Source organism: Anomaloglossus baeobatrachus, chromosome 10 (assembly GCF_048569485.1).
Source record: "Anomaloglossus baeobatrachus isolate aAnoBae1 chromosome 10, aAnoBae1.hap1, whole genome shotgun sequence".
Classification (NCBI taxonomy): Eukaryota; Metazoa; Chordata; class Amphibia; order Anura; family Aromobatidae; genus Anomaloglossus; species Anomaloglossus baeobatrachus.
The window spans coordinates 111,952,659-111,971,395 of record NC_134362.1 but is presented as its reverse complement, the minus strand read 5'-3'; the positions used below and the strand labels follow the sequence as shown (position 1 = coordinate 111,971,395).

General features: G+C 49.9%; 1 protein-coding gene across 4 annotated transcripts in view; it reads right to left on the bottom strand.

Moving 5' to 3' along the window:
* TCP11L1 (t-complex 11 like 1) overlaps nt 1-7,071 on the bottom strand; it is a 310,856-nt gene extending 303,785 nt beyond the window's left edge. For 3 of the 4 annotated variants that reach the window (XM_075325606.1, XM_075325607.1, XM_075325605.1), the window contains exon 1: nt 6,896-7,070. The gene's annotated coding sequence lies outside the window, so the exon portion shown is untranslated. Of the gene's footprint in view, nt 1-6,895 lie in introns of all 4 variants that reach the window. The other variant, XM_075325608.1, reaches the window with a different exon arrangement.
* Nucleotides 7,072-18,737: the final 11,666 nt, after the last annotated feature.

The window sequence follows — 18,737 nt, the reverse complement described above, 5'->3', positions numbered from 1 at the left end:
ATTAATCTGAGAAGAATCCAGTAGTCTTTTGGCGCGGCTGTGAAACCCATTCTCTACTACTCTCTGTTAAGTGTCTCCGGCACGTGAGGAAACGGACCAAACACGTACCGGAGACACGGACGTATGAAGGAGGCCTTAGACTGATAGATCTCAAATTCTTTTGTTTTTCATTTGTTCCTGAATTTCTTAAAATTGTGGCATGATGTCTAGCTTTTAAAAGATCTTTTGGTCTTCTTCACTTTGTCAGGCAAGTCATATTTAAGTGATTTCTTGATTGAGAACAGGTGTGGCAGTGATCAGGCCTGGGTGTGGCTAGGGAACTTCTCATCTTTGGGAGCGGAGTTCAAAGACCATATAAACTTTGTGTAGGGGACAATCAAAATATATAGACCAAAGAAAAACCCCTTAAAAGTACAATTTTAAATGATACATTTAAAACATTCCCCAGACAAAACACATAAAACAGGACACAAAGTCCCAAATTCGCCAATGTACAGTAGGACCCTTCAGAATTAACAGGTCAAAAATGGCAAGGGAGAAATCAACTGTCCTTTATTGAACAACCAGTTAATACTGTTGATTGATCAGTCCAGCGTTGTGTGAGAGCACCAGAGCAAATACTAATAGTGCAACCAGGGTGTGGCCAAGAATTCCCTGTAATGGCCCTACCTCACCGGAGGTTGGCACCCTAACCTAGACGCTGTGGCGCCCCCGCTCAACGATGGCTCACCCTTCTTTCCCTCCACTGATCTAATGTGCAGCTGATCTGGGAAAGGGGGGAGTGTGGGAAAGTTGCACTATATAAAAGACATTCAATAAATGAATCACAAACACACATATCAATGATACAGTAGACGTTCAATTATTTGTAGTGTTAAGATGGACCATATCAACAAGTTGTCACTCTCCAAAAATAAAGCCCATAGTTGGTTACTAAGTGCTTAATGATTGCACTTGCATATATCTGTGAGTGCCCAAAGGAATTCTTGTTAGGCAAATATAACAAAGTGCACAGGTGCCTTGCTTATGTCTATTGAAATACGTAACAGTATTTTAAACACCTTCTATGTGCCATCATTAAATCACAGGATGGCGACAGTAATAATACTTGCTAGCGACAATCCACAGCAAAAAATTCTTTAAGTAAGGTCTCCATGAGACTAGATGGTCACAGAGCAGTCCTCCCTAGCATTAAACTAGGGGCTGACAAACAGTGTACTTTATAATTCAGAAGGCACGCACTTCACAGAAGGCAAAACAAGTCATACACTTTCACAGAAGGCAGAATAGTATAGAAACTTCACAGAAGAGAATGCACGCAGTGGAAAACAGTTAAGGTTAATAAGGTCCAGGTAACTATATTAGAAATCTCCAATCATAGACCTAGTACTTAGCTTGTCCTTGAAGTCCTATGAATGGTGTAAATACACCAGGGTCCAGATTGACACCTGAGAACATTGCACAACGCGTTTCCCCTCGATCAAGAATCACATCGGGGTTCATCAGGGGCTCCCTATTAGGGTAAGAAACACTGGCTGGAGTCTGCCACGTGTAAAGCTTGGGTCACCGTCACCGTTGTTCCAGGATATGTGCAAAGCGCCTGTATTTAAAAATGGCGCCAGACGCCGCCCATCACCAGGAATCCCAGATGTGAAGTTACAACCCCGTCGTCATAGGAAATGACGTGGGTGGAAAAGGCCCAAATACGGAGCGCTGCCCATATGGAAGATCCCCGGAAGTGACGCTGGAAAGTGCCGACGTCACAGGAAGTGATGTCTACGGGCTTAATGTCAGACCGCTGCCTGTGTTCCGCACACTGTGGAACACAGCGTGCGTTCCACAGATACATATAGTATGCGGAACTGAAGGAGATAGTGTGCTGAATCAGTAAACATCCCCCTCAGAACAAACAACGCCGATAATATGTGCCACCCATCTGTGACAACACTCAAATCGGATATTCTTTAGGAATTTATCTATCTGCAACGCATACACGTGTATCTAAATGTCACCCTTTATGTCCAAAGGAGGTACAGTATTTATTATTTATAGATAAGGGTACTTTCACACTTGCGTTATTTTCCTTCCGTTACAATCCGCCCTTTTGGGAAACAGCGGAATCCGTTAACGGATTCCGCTGTTTCCCATAGGCTTGTATGGTTGACGGATTGTACCAAAAGGAGCTGCGTTGCTTCCGCTGGGCGACGCTCCGTTGCTTCCGCCCAGCGGGAGGAACGCAGCATGTAACGTTATTTTGAGCAGCGGAATCCTCTGGATTTCACTGCGCATGCTCTTTTTTTTTTTTTTTTTTTTTAAAATCAAACTTTATTTTGGCTCGCGGTGGCCGAACGTTCAGCTGAGCGCCCGGCCGTCGGCAAGCGACAGCGCTCAGCTGAATGACCGGCCACCAGCATGCCCGGCCGCCGGCAAGTCACAGCGCTCAGCTGAGCGCCCGCCCGCCGGCATGCCCGGGCGCCGGCAAGTGACAGCGATCAGCTGATCACCCGGTGGCCGGCTGCAGGGAGCGATCAGCTGATCACCCGGCGGCCGGCTACTGGGAGCAATCAGCTGATCACCCAGCGGCCGGCTGCAGGGAACGATCAGCTGATCGTTCACTATAGTCTGCCGCTGGTAAAACCGGGAAAAAAAAAAAAAAAAAAATCAAAACGAATTGCGTTGTTTTGCAGCATCCGTTGCATCCGTTGTGTCACTATATGCAACACATCCGTTGCATCCGTTACACAACGCAATGCAACGGATACCGTTCAACGCAAGTGTGAAAGTACCCTAATACTTCTGAAATAAAAAAACGGACCTGATGGCATTAAACATTACCATGCTTATATAATATTGTAACTTCACCATAACGAATCATGTGACAGACCTCAAAAAATCAAAGTGAATATGATTACTCAAGTTTGGAGACATTGTCAAAGTAGATACACACAAATACATTTAAGGTCAACTAGTACATTAACCCATACTAAAATCCGTGAAAATTAGATCACAGATATATAAGTGCTCATGAAAAGATCATTACCGAGCTATAGCTGGCTCAACTCAGGGCAAAGTGACCTAAATAAATAAAAGGCTCAGGTCCAAAATCGGAAGACCCAGGACTTGGGTCAAAGGGAATCAGAAATGGGGGGGGGGAAAGGAAGGGAGAGGGGGGGGGCTGGTTAAATGAAACTGGAGAAGACCAGTTGTTCATTAAGACTGCTGGGGTTGACTGAATCTAGCCAGAAAATCCAGCGTGTCTCCCTCTGCAGGAGTTTCTTGTCCCAATCCCCTAATCGGACTGAAAGTGGGATCACCTCAATGACCTTAAATGAAATAGAAATCAAGATTACCATCATGGCAGCTATTTACATGGCGAGCTATGGGGGTATCTCGTTTATTTCTAATGTCCCCCAGATGTTCACCTATCCTGATTTTCAATTGTCTCTTGGTTTTGCCCACATAATCTTTTGGACAACTACATGTACACAAATAGATTACGCCTTCCGTTTTGCAGTTGGCAAAGTAACGATTTTTATAAACTCTGCCTGTGCAGGAGCTTCTGAACTCTTTTGAGGGAGAGACATGTTTACAATATGCGCACAATCCACATGTGAAGGTGCCCACCTCCCTCCGATCTAACCATGTTCCGCTCTTATTCGGTGGGGCAAAGAAACTATGGACAAGTTCATCCTTCAATGTTCTTCCTCTTTTATATGTTATCGAGGGATGACCACAAATAGCATCGACAATATCTGGGTCACTTTTTAAGATGTTCCAGTGTTTCCTCAGTATTGACATGATCCTCCCATTCGGATCATCGTACATACCTATCAGTCTCGTCACCTTGTAATCATTCTTATGGGTTGACACAAGGAGATCACTTCACTCCACTAACAGGTTGAAAAAGTTAGATATGTTTAGCTTAGAAAAAAAAGACGTCTCAGAGGAGATCTCATTTATATGTATAAATACATGTGTGGTCAATATAAAGGACTGGCACATGACTTATTTCTTCCGAAGACAATACTAAGGACCAGGGGGCACTCAGTGCGAGTGGAAGAAAAGCGATTCCGCAAGCTAAATAGGAAAGGGTTCTTTACAGTTAGAGCAGTCAGACTGTGGAATGCCGACCACAAGAGGTAGTAAAGGCAGATACTATAACAGCTTTCAAAAAAGGGCTGGATGATTTCCTCAGTACACACAACATTGTTGGTTATAAATGACTTAGTGACCAAATGTAGAACTGGTGGAGGAAGGTTGAACTAGATGGACCTAGGTCTTTTTTCAACCTTAGTAACTATGTAACTATGCATACAGTCCTGGAGGGAGTATGCTGAGCCTTGTAGTTCTGCAGCTGTGTGGGGCTCAGTGGTAATCACTGTACGATGGCTGAGTGATTAGCACTGTACGGTGCCTCAGTAGTTAACACTGTACGGTGGATTAGGATAGTATTAGATACACAGCCAGGCAGAAAGTATCACACAGGATAGGATTAGATACACAACCGTGCAGACAGTATCACACAGGCCGACAGGTGGAAGGAGGGGGTGTATTTGGAGAGGGGACACACACACACACACACACACACACACACACACACACCAGAACGTGGCTGGGGAGAGCGGAGGGAGGGGGTGGGGAGGGGAGGCAGCCCGGACACACATCCCGGTGGGCGAGAGGTGTAAAGTGGAGTAAAACGTATGGCTTGAAGCTCCAAAAATATGGTGCTGAGATCCTCCTTCTGCTGTGATCTGGACAGCCCAGGGGGCGCGTCCAGGTCACAGCAGACGCCCACTGTAAGGCTATGTGCGCACGTTGCGCACTGGCCCTGCAGAAATTTCTGCAGCGATTTAAAAGAGCACACGTGCGCTTCAAATCGCTGTAGAAACAGTCCGTAATGGAAAAAAAAAAAAAAGCCGATTCCATACGCTCTGAGTGCAGCCCCTCCCATAGACAGAGCGGGGGATGCAGGCAAAGCGCAGGAAAGAAGCGACATGTCACTTCTTAGAATGCGCGCATCGGGCAGCAGCCGAAGCGCTGCGCTCTAATACGCCACGTGCGCACGGCTCCTGCACAATCTCCATAGATTATGCTGGGGACGCAGGACGCATGCAGTTACGCTGCGCTGCAAATTGCAGCGTAACTGCATGTAATTACGCAACATGCGCACATAGCCTAACGTTACTCATAGGGTCGGATAGCGACCACTATTCTCTATGCACAGGGGCTGCCATAAAGGAGTGTGTATAACTGTTGTTACACACACAGCAAATCCAACATGGCCCCCAGTGCATACAGTAAAATTAGAACAACAGAAAAAAGTAAATAAGCTACGATTTTCATTTTGTATGAAAAATACTTGATTTCAGAATCACTATTTTTAATTAAAAAAAAAAAAAAAAAAAACACACGATACAGTACCTTTAAAAATATAGTCCAGATTTGGGACAAGTCTGCAGTTAATCTGCTGAACTGTGACATTTATGTGATTTGCAGCATTGTGGCCACGTTCTCGCAATTTACATCTATTGAGATAAGCTGAACGCTTCTAGTCAGCACACGACCACGTGTGTAGCCGCACAATCGCACATACGATCAGTGAGCAGCCGCTGTGGGAGGACAGAACGATCACAGACGAACGACTTTTATCCTAATAGCCCCGTCACACTAAGCAACATCGCTAGCAACATCGCTGCTAACGAACAACTTTTGTGACGTTGCTAGTGATGTTGCTGTGTGTGACATCCAGCAACAACCTGGCCCCTGCTGTGAGGTCGCTGGTTGTTGCTGAATGTCCTGGGCCATTTTTTAGTTGTTGCTGTCCCGCTGTGAAGCACAGATCGCTGTGTGTGACAGCGAGACAGCAACAACTAAATGTGCAGGCAGCAGGAGCCGGCTTCTGCAGAGGCTGGTAACCAATGTAAACATCGGGTAACCAAGAAGCCCTGTCCTTGGTTACCCGATATTTACCTTTGTTACCAGCCTCCGCCGCTCTCACTGTCAGTGCCAGCTCCTGCTCTGTGCACATGTAGCTGCAGCACACATCAGGTAATTAACCCGATGTGTGCTGTAACTAGGAGAGCAAGGAGCCAGCACTAAGCAGTGTGCGCTGCTCCCTGCTCTGTGCACATTTAGCTGCAGCACACATCGGGTTAATTAACCCGATGTGTGCTGTAACTAGGAGAGCAGGGAGCCAGCGCTCAGTGTGCGCTGCTCCCTGCACGTGTAGCTCCGTGCGGTGGTAACCAAGGTAAATATCGGGTTGGTTACCCGATATTTACCTTAGTTACCAAGCGCAGCATCTTCCACGCTGCGCTGGGGGCTGGTCATTGGTTGCTGGTGAGCTCACCAGCAACTTGTGTAGCGACGCTCCAGCGATCCCTGCCAGGTCAGGTTGCTGGTGGGATCGCTGGAGCGTCGCAGTGTGACAGCTCACCAGCAACCTCCTAGCAACTTACCAGCGATCCCTATCGTTGTTGGGATCGCTGGTAAGTTGCTTAGTGTGACTGGACCTTAAGCCAGTACAACCCAAAGGGGTAGTCTTTTGAAAATACGGAGGGGTGATAACATTGATGGCGCAGATCCCATCTTTCCCCCCCAATTAATCGGCAGGACACCGCCCCTTTTAGAGTAGTAGTGACAATTCCGACAACTCCATTCATTTCCAACGTGGTGCGCTCATCAGTCCCATAAAGAGCGAAGGCAGCAGCAGTCACACATCTGCACCGCCGCTTCGGTTCTGCCAATTGCTGGGGTCTGACTGTAATAATCGTGCCTGGTCGCCCAGCTTCCTCAGGCTGTGTCCCCACACCAGGCTGCACTGTCATCCACACCTGAGAGAGAGTGACAGTCAGCATGGCAGCTGGGACCACACAGAGCACTGGAGAGCACTCACCTGCAGGGGACACCCGGCTCCACCAGAACCCACAGCTCCCAGCACAACAGCCTGCAAGTCACAGTTGTAGGGAGCAGCCCATTCAAATTGCTGCAATATCCGGAAGCAGCTTCTGGGGTTGCTGGGAAATGTAGTTTCGAAAGGACAACGTTTACCAAAAGAAGATAAGAACTAACGCCTGTACGAAAGGAGGCGTGGCAGATGCTCGAGTGAGGCGTGGCCAAGGCTGGAATGGGGCGTGGTCGGGCAGTGTGTGGAGGCGAGTGGCGACGTCCCATTACGTTTATGTGACTGCTGTCTGCACGTCAGAGCCGGGACCATTGCGCAGTGCCTCGGTCACGTGACTGAGGACCGGCGCGTACAGAGGTTTGCTTGCATTAAGCCCCGGCGCCGGGGAGGGGCCGAGCTGTTTGAAGAAGTCGGCGGCCGCACAGTGCAGCGACCGAAATCAGTGTGTGTTGTGATCAGAGACTCCGGACAACTAACTGCAACAGCTTGTAAGGCTAGTTTCACACTTGCGTTCAGCGGAGTCCGTCACTATGGAAAATAGCGCAGTCCGTTAACGCACTGCGCTATTCTCCATAGACTTGTATGGATGACGCACTGTAACGCAAGTGTCAGCGTTGCATCCGCTGGACGACGCAGCGTCGTTATTTTGACGCTGCGTCGGGCGGAAGGATCGCAGCATGTAAGGCTAGTTTCACACTTGCGTTGGACGGGATCCGTAGCATTGCGTTGTGTGACGCATGTAACGGATGGGTTGCATATAGTGGCACAACGCATGCTACAGATCGTACAAAATAACGCAATCCGTTGTAGGTTTTTTTCCTTGACTTTACACATCTGAGCATGCGCAGTTGTGTAAAGACAGCTGCGTTAACGGAATCCGTCAACTGACGGATTCTAACGGAATCCGCCACCATAGGCGTCCATTATAAAAACAACGGACGCCGACGGAATCCTGCAGGTTGCGTTTTTTTGACACTCCGCCAAGTGCAGAAAAACGCTACATGCAGCGTTCCATCCGCCCGACGCTCAATGACGGTCAGCGTCAAAACAACTGATGCGCTGCGGGGCAGATGCAATGCAAGACCATCCGTTGCTATCCGTAACTAATAGAAGTCTATGAGGAATATAACGGTTTCCTGTAACGGTTACCGTAATTCCTCAAGGCTGCGGATAGCAACGGATCCCGTCCAACGCAAGTGTGAAACTAGCCGAACGTTTTTTTGAGCAGCGGAATCCTTTGGATTTCACTGCGCATGCTCTCTCTGGCTCCCTCCACCCGTAACCAGGGTACACATCGGGTAACCAAGGAACCCTGGTTACGTGTGCCGGGAGCCCGATACTTCCCTGCTCGGCTCCGCCCCCTCCCCGCACTACGTATGTATACACACACACAATCGCACACACACAATCGCACGCACACACTCACACTCACTCACCTGTCCCCCAGCGATGCAGTCCCCGCGGCACTGACGTTCTCAGCCATGGCCCTGCTCGGCTCCACCCACCGCACTCCGCCCCCCGCTCCCGCCCCCCGCACACATTGTCGGCGACCGAATGATCAGCTGATCACCTGGCGGCCGGCTACTGTGAGTGATCAGCTGATCACCTGGCTGCCGGCTACTGTGACTGATCGGCTGATCACCCGGCAGCCGGCTACTGTAAGTGATCGGCTGATCACCCGGCGGCCGGCTACTGTGAGTGATCGGCTGATCACCCGGCGGCCGGCTACTGTGAGTGATCGGCTGATCACCCTGCAGCCGGCTACTGTGAGTGATCGGCTGATCACCCGGCGGCCGGCTACTGTGAGTGATCGGCTGATCACCTGGCGGCCGGCTACTGTGAGTGATCGGCTGATCAGCCGGCTACTGTGAGTGATCGGCTGATCACCCGGTGGCCGGCTACTGTGAGTTAGCAGCTGATCACCCGGTGGCTGGCTACTGTTAGTGATCAGCTGATCACCCGGCGGCGGACTACTGTTAGCGATCAGCTGATCGTTCACAATAGTCTGCCGACGGTAAAACAAAAAACGAATTGCGTTGTTTTGCAGCATCCGTTGCATCCGTTGTGCCACTATATGCAACACATCCGTTGCATCCGTCACACAACGCAATGCAACGGATGCCGTTCAACGCAAGTGTGAAACTAGCCTAAAGCGGGCTTTACACGCTACGACATCGCTAATGCGGAGTCGTTGGGGTCACGGAATTCGTGACGCACATCCGGCCGCATTAGCGATGCCGTTGCGTGTGACACCGATAAGCGATTTTGCATCGTTGCAAAAACGTGCAAAATCGCTAATCGGCGACACGGGGGTCCATTCTCAAATCTCGTTACTGCAGCAGTAACGAGGTTGTTCCTCGTTCCTGCGGCAGCACACATCGCTGCGTGTGACGCCGCAGGAACGAGGAAGCTCCCCTTACCTGCCTCCCGGCTGCTATGCGGAAGGAAGGAGGTGGGCGGGATGTTACGTCCCGCTCATCTCCGCCCCTCCGCTGCTATTGGGCGGCGTTTCAGTGACGTCGCTGTGACGCCGCACGGACCGCCCCCTTAGAAAGGAGGCGGTTCGCCGGTCACAGCGACGTCGCCGGACAGGTAAGTATGTGTGACGGCTGTGGGCGATGTTGTGCGGCACGGGCAGCGATATGCCCGTGTCGCGCAACAGATGGGGGCGGGTACCCACACTAGCGATATCGGGACCGATATCGCAGTGTGTAAAGTAGCCTTTAGTCTGATTTCACACATCAGTTTTTTGGCATCAGACACAATCCGGCAAAAAACGGATCCTGCGTCTGTTGCTGCCGGTGACGGATGCGTTTTTTCCCCCATAGACTTCTATTAGCACGGGATTGTGGCGGATGGCCTTGTGCTCCATCCGGCTTTTGCTTGTCCGGCGGCCGGATGGAACGTTGAAGGGTACGTTTTTTGTCTCTGGAGAAAAAACGGATCGCGACGAATCTGGAGCCATACAGCTTTTTTTTTTATAATGGAAACCTATGGGCGCTGGGTTCGTCGTCATCCGTCATATGCCGGAAACCAGCGCCGGTTTCCATTTTTTGTTTCTGGGCATGCCCAGACGTTGTGTAAATAGTCTCTCTCTCTCTCTGTCGATTTGTCGGTCAGTCTGTTGGTCTCTCTCTCTGTCGGTCGGTCTCTCCCTCCCTCCTTTATAATCACCGATCACAGGTGCGGCGCTGCACAGCTGTCACAGTGCTCTGGCAGCTTCTCCTGCTTTTGAAAATTCCGGCAGCTCATTATTCCATCTCGTATTCCCTACTTCCCCCGCCCACCGGCGCCTATGACCGGTTGCAGTTAGACACGCCGCCACGCTGAGTGACAGCTGTCTCACTGCAACCAATCACAGCCGCCGGTGGGCGGGTCTATATCGTGCAGTAAAATAAATAAATAATTTAAAAAAAAAACGACGTGCGGTCCCCCCCAATTTTGATATAGCCAAGGTAAAGTCACACGGCTGATGACTGGTGTTCTCAGGATAGGGAGCGCCACCTTATGGGGAGCCCCCCAGCCTAAAAATATCAGCCAGCAGTCGCCTGGAATTGCCACATCCATTAGATGGGACAGTCCAGGGACTCTACCCAGCTCATCCCGAATTGCCCTGGTGCAGTGGCAATCGAGGTAATAAGGAGTTAATGGCAGCCCATAGCTGCCACTAAGTCCGAGGTTAATCATGGCAGGCATCTATGAGACACCCCGCATGATTAATCTATAGTGAAAAAAAATAAACACAAACACCGAAAAACCCTTTATTTGAAATAAAAAAATAAAAGACAAAAAACACCCTCATTCACCACTTTATTAACCCCCAAATACACCTCCAGGTCCGATATAATCCACACAAGGTCCCGCGACACTTTTAGCTCTGCTACATGAAGCTGACAGGAGCGGCAGTAGAACACCGCCGCTCTTGTGAGCTCCAAGCAGCAACTGAAGTGAGTTGCGCTGTCAGCGGGGATGTCACTCAGGTAATGCCGGTGTGTGTGCAGTGATGATAGGGGTGGTAGTGCCTGCGTGTGTGCGGTGATGGGGGCGATAGTGCCTGGGTGTGTGCGGTGATGATTGGTGCGGTAGTGCCTGGGTGTGTGCAATGATGATGGATGCGGTAGTGCCTGGGTGTGTGCGGGGATGATGGGGGCGGTAGTGCCTGGGTGTGTGCGGGGATAATGGGGTGGTCAGTGCTTTTTTTGTAAAAAGGAGCGGAGGCCGGTGCTGTCAGGCGCCGGTGGCCGAGATTGAGGAGCTGGGGGGGGGGGATCTGTCAGCCGGCGGCCGAGATTGAGGAGCTGGGAGGGGATGCTGTCGTGCTGTCGGGCGGCCGGGAGATCCAGTGCACGGTTTACCTGTTGAGGTACTGGGCAGCGGAAAATGGCAGTCCCCATACAGCTCCGCCCCCCGGCCGCATTGCCGCATCCCTGAATATAGTGCCGCATCCCTGAATATAGTGCCGCCTGAGCAAACTGCTCAACTTGTCCAATGGACGGTGCGGCCCTGTTTCTCATTATTCAGTTTTGTAGTCTGTACGCTAATTTCAATCAAGGAGGGGAGCAGCGGCTGATGGGGAGAGCGGTGGCAGATGGAGGGGGCAGCGACTGATGGGGAGAGCAGTGGCAGATGGAGGGGGCAGCGGCTGATGGGGGAGAGCGGTGGCAGATGAAGGGGGCAGCGGCTGATGGGGAGAGCGGTGGCAGATAGAGGGGGCAGCGGCTGATGGGGAGAGCGGTGGCAGATGGAGGGGGCACCGGCTGATGGAGGGGGGGAGGCAGATGGAGGGGGCACCGGCTGATGGGGAGAGCGGTGGCAGATGGAGGGGACACCGGCTGATGGAGGGAGGGAGGCAGATGGAGGGGGCAGGGGCTGATGGGGGAGAGCGGTGGCAGATGGAGAGGGCAGCGGCTGATGGGGAGAGCGGTGGCAGATGGAGGGGGCAGCGGCTGATGGAGGGGGGAGGCAGATGGAGGGGGCAGCGGCTGATGGGGGAGAGTGGTGGCAGATGGAGGGGGCAGTGGCTGATGGAGAGAGTGATGGCAGATGGAGGGGACAGCGGCTGATGAGGAGAGCGGTGGCAGATGGAGGGGACAGCGGCTGATGAGGAGAGCGGTGGCAGATGGAGGGGGCAACGGCTGATGGGGGAGAGCGGTGGCAGATGGTGGGGGGCAGCGGCTGATGGGGGAGAGCGGTGGCAGATGGAGGGGACAGCGGCTGATGAGAACGGTGGCAGATGGAGGGGGCAGCGGCTGATGAGGAGAGCAGTGGCAGATGGAGGGGGCAGCGACTGATGGGGGAGAGCGGTGGCAGATGGAGGGGGCAGTGGCTGATGGAGAGAGTGGTGGCAGATGGAGGGGACAGCGGCTGATGAGAGCGGTGGCAGATGGAGGGGACAGCGGCTGATGAGGAGAGCGGTGGCAGATGGAGGGGGTAACGGCTGATGGGGGAGAGCGGTGGCAGATGGTGGGGGGCAGCGGCTGATGGGGGAGAGCGGTGGCAGATGGAGGGGACAGCGGCTGATGAGGAGAACGGTGGCAGATGGAGGGGGCAGCGGCTGATGAGGAGAGCGGTGGCAGATGGAGGGGACAGCGACTGATGGGGGAGAGCGGTGGCAGATGGAGGGGCAGCGGCTGATGGGGGAAAGCGGTGGCAGATGTAGGGGGCAGCGGCTGATGGGGAGAGCGGTGGCAGATGGAGGGGGCAGCGGCTGATGGGAAGAGCGGTGGCAGATGGAGGGGGCAGCAGCTGATGGAGGGGGGAGGCAGATGGAGGGGGCAGCGGCTGATGGGGAGAGCAGCGGCAGATGGAGGGGGGACAGCAGATGGAGAGGGGGGGCAGCGGCTATAACTTACTTATGCGGCACTTGCATGGATCGCTCTCCTCAGCTTCCACGGACGGAGTGAAGCTGAGGGGAGCGGTCACCGGCCCCAGATCCACAGTGATTGGAGAGATCGGTCACAAGGCCAGTCTCTCTAATCAGAGCTGGGGCGGGTGAAGCAGAGGTCACCCAGCTCCAGCCAATGATCAGTGCTATAGCTGCACTGATTATGGCTGGATTTCAATGTTTCAACCATTTTCAATGGCTAAAACATTACAGTGGCTGTGATTGGCTGAGCGACATTCGTCAGCCAATCATAGCCTCCGTAGGTCCGGGGAGGCACAACCCCTCCTGAGGTCAGGCAGGTCCTGCAGCTCCAGTAGCTGCTCTGCTTGTGCCTCCGCTCCACACATGGCTAATTTGTATAGTTTACAAATTAGCCATGTGGACAGAGCCAGAGGTGCTGGCCATCAGCTCTCTTCAGATTTTCCGGTACGCCGTACTGGCACGTACCGCTGCAAAAAAAGCACTAGGTGCGGTAGTGCCTGGGTGTGTGCGGGGATGATGGGGGCGGTAGTGCCTGAGTGTGTGCGGGGAAGATGGGGGCGGTAATGCCGGTGTGTGTGGTGATGATGGAGGCGGTAGTACCGGTGTGTGCGGTGATGATGGGATCTCTCTCTCTCGGCATGAAAAAGAAAAAAAAAAAGAATCAGTGTTTTGCTGGATCCGACGCATCAGTTTTTACACAATCTGCGACGGATCTGTTGCATCAGGCACAAGCCGGATTGTGCCTGATGCCAAATAACTGATGTGTGAAAGCAGCCTTACCGGGAGAAGCCTCCGTCTCTCCTCACCCCTGGGCCCTTCAAGGCATCAGAACTGGAAGGAAAGTGGACAAATAGATAATTTTTAAGGGGTTAAATGACCACTGATCTCACTCCACCTGCATACAGACAGTGATGCCCAGAGCCCGTGGGCAGGGGCTTGCTGGCACATTTTAGCCTGGGGGGCAATCATAAGGTAGTGGCCCTCAAGTTGCGGTTGCCCACCTTTGGTGTGTTTATCTCTGGCCGCTCCAATAAAGCAGCAGTGCTAACAGGCTTTATGAACAGACTGGTATAATAATAATATAATAATAATTTTTATTTCTATAGCGCTAACATATTCCGCAGTGCTTTACAATTCAGGAGGATCATATACAAACAAGTAACAGATAGAAAATACAATATTTAGAGGGAAAAAAGACAACCCTGCTCGTGAGAGCTTACAATCTACAATGAGATGGGGGGGCAAGGTACAAATGCTTATTTACAATGACAATCCAGCCATCTCAAGGAAATGGGGGATACATAATGGCTTCCTGGACCAGTTGGCCAGAACCTTGAGATGCATTTGGGTGCCATGGAGTTTGACGTGTGGTTATGTTCTGAGAAGCTGTGCAGGGACTATGTGAATTTAATTCGGCTAGGGAGTGTGATAGGCCGCCCTACAAAGATGAGTTTTTAGGGTGCGTCTGAAGCTGAGTAAGTTGTGATTCGTTGCAGAGCATAGAGAACGAGGGGGTGATAGACAGACAGGAGGGTGGAGATGTAGGGGGGTGCCACACTGTGGAGAGATTTGTGAGTGAGAACAAGCAGTTTGGTATATATATAATTTGGAACAGAACCACACCTACTACTTACATAGATACTGCAACAGAATCAACATGGCTACATAGATATGGGAACTGCAAGGAGCTTACAACAGACATATGGGAACAGAACTGAGCTTACTACAGAGATAAGGGTGCAGAACCAAGCTTACTACAGAGATAAGGAAGCAGAACCGAGCTTACTACAGAGATAAGGGAGCAGAACCGAACTTACTACAAAGATAATGGTGCAGAACCAAGCTCACTAGAGAGATAAGGGAGCAAAACCGAGCTTACTACAGAGATAAGGGTGCAGAACCGAGCTTACTACAGAGATAAGGAAGCAGAACCCAGCTTACTACAGAGATAAGGGAGCAGAACCGAGCTTACTACAGAGATATGGGTGCAGACCCGAGCATGCTACAGAGATAAGGATGCAGAACCGAGCTTACTACAGAGATAAGGAAGCAGAACCGAGCTTACTACAGAGATATGGGTGCAGACCCGAGCTTACTACAGCGATAAGGATGCAGAACCGAGCTTACTACAGAGATAAGGGTGCAGAACCAAGCTTACTACAGAGATAAGGGAGCAGAACCAAGCTTACTACAGAGATAAGGAAGCAGAACCGAGCTTACTACAGAGATAAGGGAGCAGAACCGAATTTACTACAAAGATAAGGGTGCAGAACCAAGCTTACTAGAGAGATAAGGGAGCAAAACCGAGCTTACTACAGAGATAAGGGTGCAGAACCGAGCTTACTACAGAGATAAGGAAGCAGAACCGAGCTTACTACAGAGATAAGGGAGCAGAACCGGGCTTACTACAGAGATAAGGATGCAGAACCGAGATTACTACAGAGATAAGGGTGCAGAACCAAGCTTACTACAGAGATAAGGGTACAGAACCGAGCTTACTACAGAGATAAGGGTGCAGAACCAAGCTTACTACAGAGATAAGGGTGCAGAACCAAGCTTACTACAGAGATAAGGGAGCAGAACCGAGCTTACTACAGAGATAAGGGAGCAGTACCGAACTTACTACAAAGATAAGGGTGCAGAACCAAGCTTACTAGAGGGATAAGGGAGCAGAACCTAGCTTACTACAGAGATAAGGGTGCAAAACAGAGCTTACTACAGAGATAAGGAAGCAGAACCAAGCTTACTGCAGAGATAAGGGAGCAGAACCAAGCTTACTACAGAGATAAGGGAGCAGAACCGAGCTTAATACAGAGATATGGGTGCAGACCCGAGCTTACTACAGACATAAGGGTGCAGAACCGAGCTTACTACAGAGATAATGGTGCAGAACTGAGCTTACTACAGAGATAAGGGTGCAGAACCGAGCTTACTACAGAGATAAGGGTGCAGAACCAAGCTTACTACACAGATATGGGAGCAGAACCGAGCTTACTACAGAGATAAGGGAGCAGAACCGAACTTACCACAGAGATAAGGAAGCAGAACTGAGCTTAGAAATATTCAAAAAAGGGTAAGTGTTCATGAAACAAAAATATATAATAACCCTTAAAACCATTAACTTTATTACAACATTGTTAAAACCAACATCCATTAAATCCACATAAACGACTAAAGTGCACCGGCAAAAAAGAGAGGATTAAAGATCACACCTTAAGAATATACCTCCCTCCTGTCCACTACCTCACGCGCAGGTCGGCACCCTAGTGATAAATGAAAGGTGCAATATAGCTATAGGAACAGAACCGCGCTTACTGTATCCATGCAGGAACAAAATCGTACTTACTCAGTCTACTACATTAAAACAGCAACAGAACCAAGCCTCCTACATAGCTACGGGAACAGAACAAGCTTACTTCATAGACATAGTACTGGTACTGCATAGTTCCAGAACTAAGCTTGCTGCTTAAATATGGTAGTATAACTGAGCTTACTATGTAAATATAGGACAAGTACAAACTACCTTAAAAACAATTACTTTAATAAACATTCATGCCACAAACATAGTACATATAATAAATAATTTTCCGTGCACTGATAAATTAAGAGAAAGGTAGGAAAATTCATATACACCCTACTCTCTCCCTTCCTAAGATACGGGGGTCGGCGTCCTAATCACAATTGACGAACCCGTTCGCCGTCCACTAATACCTATGTTGTCCCTCCTCTGTCTTTGATCCCAGTGCTCCTATTTGTTAGTGGGTAAAGGTGTATCACCAAAAAAGGAAAGCCCACAGGAGATAGTGTGTGCACTGTCTTAGAGAACACATTAGTCAGCAATTTTCTATCGTCACCTGAATTGGGACAATTCTTGGACTAAGTATAGCAATCTTTGAATTGTTTTTACTCAATCACAGATACGTGATTATTCTAATTGACAGTTGACTAATCTAAAGGCCCAGTCACATGCAACGACTTACCAGTGATCCCGACAATGATCCGACCTGATAAGGATCGTTGGTAAGTCGCTGGGAGGTCGCTGGTGAGATGTCACACAGTCAGATCTTACCAACGACGCAGTAACGATCAGCGACCTGTATAACGATCTCGGGGGGCGTTGTGACCGTGTTAGCAGGTCGTTGGTAGGCGTCAAACACAGCGATGAATCCTGCCCAGCAGCACATCGCCTTTGAAGAAAATGGTCTGGACCATTCGGCATCGACGAGCGATCTCACAGCAGGGGCCTGATCGCTGGTAGGTGTCACACATAACGAGATCGCTGGCGAGATCATTGCTGCATCACAGAAACTGTGACTCAGCAACGATCTCGTTGGTGATCTCGTTGTGTGTGACGGGGCCTTAAGACTACCCTATCCCAATTCAGATGATGATAGAAAATTGCTGACTAAAGTATTCTCTAAGACAGTGCACATGCTATCTCCTGTCGGCTCTCCTTTATTGGTGATACACCTTTACCCACTACCAAATAGGAGCACTGGGGTCAAAAGACAGAGAAGGGACAACATAGGTATTAGTCGACGCCGAACGGGGACGTCAATTGTGATTAGGATGGCGACCCCTGTATCTTAGGAAGGGAGAAAGTAGGGTGTATATGAATTTTCCTACCTTTCTCTTCATTTACTAGTGCACGGAAAATTAATTATTTATTATATGTACTATGTTTGTGGCATAAATGTTTAATAAAGTAATTGTTTTTAAGGTAGTTTGTAATTGTGGTATTTGATTAGAAGGTTCTACCTTACTATCTAAAAAATCAGTATTTGGTTTATGTAGATATAGGAGCAAAACTATGCTTACTACATAGATACAGTACCGTAACCCAGCTAACTACATGTACAATTACAAAGCTTCTCCTATATTTTCAATGTTTAACTTGTACAGAACACTGTACACTGATGCCATCTGTGTGCTGTATGTGTTTTTCATGGCCCCATAGACTTCTATTGGCCCTTGTCATGTGCGCTGCTGGAAAAAAAAACAGATGTCTCCGTAGGGATCCCACACGGTTTGTGTAAACACACGGACATGCGAGCAGCACCCTAAGTTATAATGGGTACGTGTGGTAACCGTGAAAAAAAACCGGATACAAAACATACCAGATACACAGACATGTGAAGGAGACCATAAAGTAGTGACATAGCTACGTCACAGTGCAGGAGTTATTTTCACTTTTCTTTTCATAAACATGGAAAGCCAAATTAAATTCCCTAACACATATGTGAACGAGCCCTTAGGGCTGCATACCCATGCATACCCTGTGTCCAAAGTGCTGTGTTGTACAGTACAGGCACAGTGGATGGGATTTATAGAAATCTGTGGCCCCCTGGGCTTCTTTTAGGTGCTCCATAAACTGACCTGTTGCGCTGCTTTCCTATCCTCAGCATGTCAATTTATTCTACCAGCGATGCTAGTGCTCTGAGCGGGAAAATACAGCAAACATCCGCTGACAATCACTCTAATGGTGTGCATGGACAGCGCAATCTCCAGCCTAAGAGACTAGCGTCTCCGCCAGAGAATGTATGGTGCGTCCACACCATGAGGAAGCCTGATGATGGGCACTCACTCTTATAGATTTATTGTTGTGCCTTAAAGATACAAATGTTTTACACATACACTATAAGGTTACGTGCCCACGGTCTGGACATGGTGTGTCCTGGACACAGTATGTCCTCTCCTGCGTGGCCACGAGTGCTCTCTGCAGGGACCACAGTCGCCTGTGCCCACAGTCAGGGTTCAGGCCGCTGTCGTCTCTCTCTTCTGTTCTCTCTGAGGAGACACTTGTGGATACACAGCAATAAATTGACATGCCAGGGCTCGGGATGCCGCACCACAGGTCAGTTTTCGCTGTGGGCTTAGGATTTCTACAAATCCCATCAAGTGTGCTTGTACTGTACAATGCAGTGAAAACACTCTGAATCCAAAAAGCTGTGAACACTGATGGTGGGC